The sequence below is a fragment of the Equus caballus genome, chromosome 2, assembly GCF_041296265.1.
Source record: "Equus caballus isolate H_3958 breed thoroughbred chromosome 2, TB-T2T, whole genome shotgun sequence".
NCBI lineage: Eukaryota > Metazoa > Chordata > Mammalia > Perissodactyla > Equidae > Equus > Equus caballus.
In genome coordinates, this window is record NC_091685.1 from 120,274,173 (window position 1) to 120,281,628 (window position 7,456).

Sequence of the window (7,456 nt, forward strand, 5' to 3'; positions counted from 1 at the left end):
GAGTGACCGCATCATCTTACGTTCCCATCGCCAATGTATGAGGACTCCAATTTCAATGAGAATACCTTAAAAATAAACAAATATGGTTGTGTTAGTGGTGCCTGCCCATAGGTTCTTTACCGACTCGGAATGAAAATCTGAAATGTCTGGAGCCCACTCTGGGAGAGCGCTTTGGCCCTATGGGAGGTGAGTGTATGGTTGTGGTTTGCTTGGAGGATGGGATGGGGCTGGAACACTGTGGTAGTGGGAAGCCGGTCGGACCCCGTTTGGCTTCAGCATCTCCATCAGTGAGTGAGAAGTTTCTGCAGTGAGATTGAAGGCGGTCCCTAGGAGCTCCGTAGGCTGCTGGTGGTTCGTTATCCCTCAGGCTCTGTTCTGATGAGCATTTGTGTTTTACAGCTGAGAAGAATGGAAACAAGTCACAGTCTGACTTGGAAGCTGTGAACAAATTATACATACTGTTTACTCCTCTCCCTCTCAGCGCACTGGTCTGAGCTGCAGTGACCTTACTGTAGGTGACTTTGTTGCTACTGCAGCCTCTTTTTTTTAGGGCACCATGGAATCACAACAAGCACAATAATACAGAGAAGCTACCTTGTATAAAGCACGCAATGCATTGTTTAGAAACATAATCCTACTGACGTCTCATTAGACCCCTGAGTAGGTAGGCCTTACAATCTCTCCCTTACAAAGAAATGATCTGAAAACAACAGAGTTAACATTCTTGCTTACAGAACAAAGTGAGAGAGCTTGGAAGGGAACTCAGATTCCTCCGATGGCAAGGTAACTTCTCTTTCCGTGGCACTTTTGCTGGAGAGAAAAGTTGTTTTCACGTTTCTTCTGAATATTTCACCCAATCGCTTTACCCAGCAACTCCCTGACCTTGGCTTGATTTAGATTTATTACATATGGGGCACTGTCGAACTGTAAAACATCACTAGCCCTGTGAATAGGAGATTCTCTTCTAAAAATCATTGATAATAATGCCTGAGATGATCTCAGGCAAGCTAAGGAGACTTAGTCCCTCTCGCTCCTCCCCGAGGCACGGAGGTGAGGGTTTGTTTATTGTTGCTTATTTAAACCCATTCTTCTGTAAGTCTGTACATTTACCTCCAGTCCAGAAAAACGAAGATGCTGTAAGCCAGTAAGACTCGGGAACCTAAGCTCAAATCCCAGGAATAATCATTCTGTGTTATAAAGAGCCGTGTTCCTGTTATATAACCATCCTACATCCCCACGCTGCTTTCAGCAAAGACTTTACAAACATCAGGAAGCCCTGTGGGGAGCTCTAGAAGTACAAATTGAAGAAAAGAACAGTAAACCCTGCTGCAAAATCATCTTGACGAAGAAAGGCTTTAGAATGCTGAGCACCAAGTTTTAATCTTATGGCCATATAGAGCAAGTGTTCATTGTTATTTACCACAAATTCCACTATCCAAGCCTTGTGTTCATTGCTTATAAGATTCAACTCCAGCAGAAGTAAGGAGAAAAGTACTTTTCAGGAATGTAGTAAGTCAGGCAATGGGCCCCCAACACCACTGAAGTCACTTAGCAAGTCACCACGTAATTTAACTCTTTAGCTATTTTCTTCTATTGAATGTGAGTTTCTGAAAACAAAGAGCATGTATTGCTTGTCTTGTCGCGTCTGATGCCCAGCACCTGGCAGCACCTGGCAGATAGGAAATAATAAAAGTATGAAGAAGTAAGGATGAAAGAAGCAAAGATAAAACTGCCTCTTAGGGTGAATGGTTTTTATTATGCATGTTTGAATGACTGCTTTAGATTCAGATTTTTAATATGTAAGGGGATTTTCCAGAATGGTACAAATATAACTATATATTTTTAACTCGGAAGGAGAAGGCGGCTTTAGAAACGTAGAAGACATGCACAGATTGACACTTCTGCTGGCTCTCTTCCTTCTGTTGGCCTCTCGGGTCCAAGTGTCCCCTCCAGCCTGCTCTCCACCTACATTATGGGCCTGCAGTAGACTGCTTTTGGGGGTTCCCTTGCCTCTGGCTTCTGGTCGGATTAGACCAAGGCAGTCATAAGCGAGAGCCCAGAGGGCAAAGAGAAACGTGAGCCAGGTTCTTCATTCTCTTTACTTTCTCCCCACTGGGCCACTGGGGGCTGACTGTGGGCCTTTCTCAGGTGGACTTTGCCAGGCCCATCTGTCTCCAGGTTCCAATAACTACTCCTTCCGTTCACACCGTTAGGCCTCTGGGTTTTATGTGCTGCAGAGAAATAATCAATGGTATTTAGGCTTGTTTTCTCAATTTTCATTAATGTATTTATTATTTTTGAATTGTAATAATGTAATTCACTAGGTACTCTTTAAATTTCTCCATTATTCACATTTCTTAAGGAAAAATAGCATAGTTACCTCTTGTCTGAAACTCTCAAATACACATTTCACCTTCTTGTTTTTACATGTCTTTACAAGGCAATGTTTCAATGTAAGATTTCTTTGGAAGATGATAATCTGTCAGTAGGACAGACTGCATTATTTCTTAACTTATTCTATTGTCCAAATGAAGTGGAACATAATATAATTACTATGAAGCCAAAGTTATTCATTTTAGTTAGAGATTTAGAATCATGGGTTCTGTAGTCAAACTGCCTGGGTTCTAAATCCTGACTCAACCACTTAGTTGAAATTTTTAGACATTCACTTAACTCCCTCAGTTTTCTCACCCATAATATGTAAATTACAATAACACATTTACTGTGCTTTGGGAAGGGGGAGTGTAAGGCATTTAGCCCAGTGCCTGGCAAGGGAAGAACACCTAGCTTTTGTTCACTGCTATTAGTATTTGCAGCAGCATTCTTGTCATCATCAGGGAGCATCAGTTATCTGTAATTGCTAAGAACACTAATTTGTAAATATTTTAATTATTTCTATGGAAATCTTTCTAAAATGCATCCCATTCTTTTCTGAATTCTTTTAGATAAAGACTACTTTGTCTTGGTACCGTACTCATTTTAATAGACATTATTATTGATTTATGATACAATTAGTAGATGTCAAAGTGTTTTGCTTTGTTCAGTTCTTTACTAAATATCGAAAAGAGAGGGAAATTGCTCTATGACCAAGAAAGTGTTAAATATCAATTCTAAAAACATTTCCAGGTTTTCTGTGAATTATACAGATAATAAGTGCCATGGGATTGCTGTGGATTTGAGTGATCAAAGAAGGCTTCTTAGTTGGGATTTAAGCTGGACCTGGAAAAATAGACCTATTTTTACTAATCCTCAGATGACATGAGTCCATACACTGGAGGCTCTGGAAGTTTCAGGTGAATTCTCCCCAAAGTCACCTGGGGATAAGCCTATCACACCAGAGAGACGGAGGCAGGGAGAGCTTCCTAACCATATCAAGCACAAATTGTATGGCCCCAGGCCCTGTATTTGGGATTTGGATAAAGTACTTTAAGTACATGTTCCTGGCATCAAACTTCCCCTCCAAAGAAAGTGAATGTTTTCCTTTTCTCCCATCTTAGAGGGCAGTACTACAATGTACTGGGGAAGGAAAGGAGGGACTAACACAAGAAACATTAACTTATGTTTCAGGCATGTCAAACAAGCCTTTGGATTATTTCTTCACTAGATGATGTCTCAGTCCTCTGCTTTGTCAGCATATACTTGGAATGGAACATGTGTAAGAGTGAAGGGATGTTGAGACGACTCTGCCTTGTTAAAAATTTCTTTTTAGCCAGAAGCAGAAGCAGAGGAGTTGAGCTAAAAATCCGCATATGAAATGAGTTTCACAAATAATTCAGTGACTATTGTTGGGGAGTAGAGTCCGAAATAAAAGAAGGAGAGGAGAAGGGCAGAGGAAGAGCAGAGCAGGAGAAGCAGAGCTCGGAGAGCAAGTCTGCCCTTCGGTCGTCGGCACGTGCAGCCAAACAGCTTGGCACTTTGCTGATGACCATGGGGGATTATAAACCTCCCGTGGTGTTTTTGGAGAAACTCTAAAGACTGTTTTTTCTAAATTCACATTAGGTTGACTATAAGAGGATTTGACATGTCTGTATCAAAAAGGCTTTCAGGCATATGAGGATTCTGGAACACTTGAAATAATCCCTGCAGAGCAGGCGAGAAAATAATATCTTTAGTAGGTCTTAATCAAATAAGAGAGATTATTAAGGAATCAAATACAATAGACATAGTTCAATTTATTACATTTATACTGAAATTGTTTGTTTAGCAAAATTATACAATACTCCACGAAGGCAGCCTTATTTATGTAAACTTCTTTCAAGTGTTTGATGTACCATTTGTCTCAGCATATCTATTGCTTACATTTTAAAAAAATTGTCGTTTTATATTTTAAATCTCTCTCTCTCTGTCTGTCTCTCTCAGTCTCATTTTTTCCCCTTCTGTCTGTGTAGAAATGCAGAATAAGGTAAGAGTAAGAGCTTGGTTGTGGAGTCAGGTAGATTTGGATTCACAGTGAACCTCGGGCTACTTATTCCACGTGTGTCTTCTGAAAAGTTACTTAGCTTCTCTGAGTCTCAACTTCCTGATTAGTAAGCTGAGGATGCTAGCACATACCTCACTGTTTTGGGGACAATTCAACATGGTAATATATGTAAGGTGCTCAGCACAGTCTATGGCATGTAGATACTGTGGACTATGGGAAATCCAGCACTTTTTTATTCTCCAAATTAGATTTTTAAGATGACAATATTGACTACGTTTATTGTACAAGCAATTTTATATTTATTTCCTCTTTTTCCAGTTTTCAGTTTGATAGTAATAACAATTATTTTGTGTACAGATAAGAAAAGGGAGCCTGAGAGATTTTAAGTTATTTGCAGCTACTCAATAGAAGAATTGGAGATATGAAATTAGGTTATCTAATTCCAAGTATCTGAGGCTGTTTCTCTCTCAAGTGCTGTATAGAGTGATCAGTATGGGAAATGAGGAAGAAGAGAGTGATTTTTTGTTTTAAAATGATGTCCTCTTTCGTAGCTCATTTCCCGGATTCTGTTGTCCTGTGGCTGCATCCTGTCCTCACCTTGAAGCGCTCATGGACCGTGGCAGGGAGAAATATTAATGCGTCGAGCATGTTGGAAGGCACAAAGGGAAATGAGCCGGCATCTTCATTGCACCACTTTAAGGAATGAGACTTTGTGCTGCTGCTTAGAGGGTTTTTAAAACGCGAGGACATACCATATACAACATAATTTAAAGGCGCTATCCAGTCCCCCTGAGGTAAGCAAATGGCTATAGGGATTTTAGCCAGCTTAGCAGGCAAAGCCAGGACACTTGTGGTCTCATTTATATCCTTGAAGGGAACTGTGGAATAGGGTATTTTATTTGGCTTCATTTCTACCGGCAGGAGAGAAAAAAAAAAAAGAAACATTATCAGCTCAAAAGGACTTTTCAGGTCTTAAGGATTAACCACTGGAAAGAAGACAATTTTATTAAAACTTCTTCACTTTAACCGTCTATGAAGAATTGATCTCAACTATAGATTCCAAGAGGTTTTGAATTAGGTAGCAGAATCATTTGTCTTTACAAAATCAACCAGTCAGGGCATCAGACTCTAAACTCCTTGTAAAAATAACACTGTGTTTCTTTTGGTTCAGTAATATTCCTGTACTGAGAACAAGATTAGAAGTTATGCCGTTGGTTGTGGAAAAAAGGTGCCATTTTTCACTTCAAGTGCACAATGTCACCTATCCTATCTGCCTTGAGTATTTTTATTTTATTATTTTTAGGAAAGGTGAGATAAATTCTGCATTCTTTCTTTTATTTAGCAGTTTTAAAAATGTTAGTTTCCTAGTATCCTCAAAAAGTGACCGCTGCATCTGATCACTTTTTAAACAGGCAGTCTGTTGCAGTTACGATCCTCATGGATGCCCGCATGGTCCCATTCTTGGTCAGTGGAAGCCTCTTTTGACTCCTGAGACCTTTGGACCTGCCCTCAGTAGTTTTTGACAGCTTTCTCACCCTTGCACCATGCTCATCCTATGCATTTCCCAGAGCAGGACTGCAATCAGCCATTTCTTCAAAAAGCCCTGCTTCCTTCCAGTGGGCTGTGGTTTTTAGAGACCACAGTCGAGTATTAGAGAAACCAAACATTTTCTGTAAGATCTATTAGCGTAGCTTATATCAAAAATCTTTCAATTATTGCAATTAATTATGCTTCAGTACCAAACCAGAGTAAATTAGATCAATAGTTTTCAATTATTTTTTATTATATCTACCCGTAAGTGAAATATTCTTGTGATATGCTCTCATTATGGGTACATTTATTCATTTTTTTTTTTGAGGAAGATTAGTTCTGAGCTAACTGCTGCCAATCCTCCTCTTTTTTGCTGAGGAAGACTGGCCCTGAGCTAACATCCATGCCCATCTTCCTCTACTTTATATGTGGGATGCCTACCATAGCATGGCTTGACAAGTGGTGCCGTGTCCGCACCCGGGATCCAAACTGGCAAACCCCAGGCCTCCGAAGCGGAACGTGTGAACTTAACCGCTGCACCACCCGGCCGGCCCCAGTACATTTATTCATTTATGACTATATAAAAGTATTATTATACTAATGTACATCATAAAAAGTTAACCAAAAAGGGAAATAAGACTTTTATAATGTTTTCTTCTCACACTCCAGTGTGTTGTGTTGTGGGGGTGGAGGAGGTGTGGGCATCCTCCAGTCTAGGAAGCACTGTAAACTATGAAGGGAAAACATTACATTTTATATTTATGTAATAGTTCATACTTTTATCTGATTGGTGGACAATTTACTCTTGTCAGTTTCAAAAATTAAATCAAGGTTTAGTGATGATTTATTATTTGTTTGATAAAATTGTAAAGTGCTTGAGATTTAAAAGAGGCAAATTCTGAATGTTCCTGTTCAATATTCTCTTTTGACTCGTAGGTCCATTGGAGCGGAACTCCTTGGTCTGGCTGGTGTTTTAACTGTTCTGCTCAAGTAACTGCCAGCAAATAATAAATAAGAAGGCCTTATCTGTTAGTCTCTGTTTAATTGGCACTGTTAAATACATAAACAGAATCCTCCCACTCCTTCAAATGCTAGCACTTCCCTTCGGGTCAAATCAGTGGTTTTTGTAGTCCTGGCAGCTTAATAAAGTACTGCTTGATCAGAATTAAAGTTTGATTTGGAGGAATGCTGAATTTTCATTTATGATAATAGATGGAAGTCCTGTGGAAAATAGTGTTTGGGGCTTTCTCTTAAGCTGACATCTATCCCATTATAGTAATAATATCTAATCACATTGACTGGATGTGTGCTACAACTATTAGGTGGATAAAAACTATTTGTTTTTCTTTACTAGGTTTGGAAGCACAACACGAGTCGTTGTTCAGAAATAGGTTATGTAGTTCATGTTGACAGATGCACACTCTTTATATCAAGTATCAAATATACTAATTATGGTTAAGAATCATCCTTGCTATATTTAAAAATAACTATATTGGGTTTATTATG

General features: G+C 39.4%; 1 long non-coding RNA gene across 1 annotated transcript in view; it reads left to right on the forward strand.

The window, feature by feature from the left end:
- Positions 1 to 7,115, forward strand: part of LOC106782866 (uncharacterized) — a 123,945-nt gene extending 116,830 nt beyond the window's left edge. The window contains exons 6-7 of the long non-coding RNA XR_001380219.3: positions 4,972 to 5,214; positions 6,887 to 7,115. This is a non-coding gene — a long non-coding RNA (uncharacterized lncRNA). The remainder of the gene's footprint in view (positions 1 to 4,971; positions 5,215 to 6,886) is intronic.
- Positions 7,116 to 7,456: the final 341 nt, after the last annotated feature.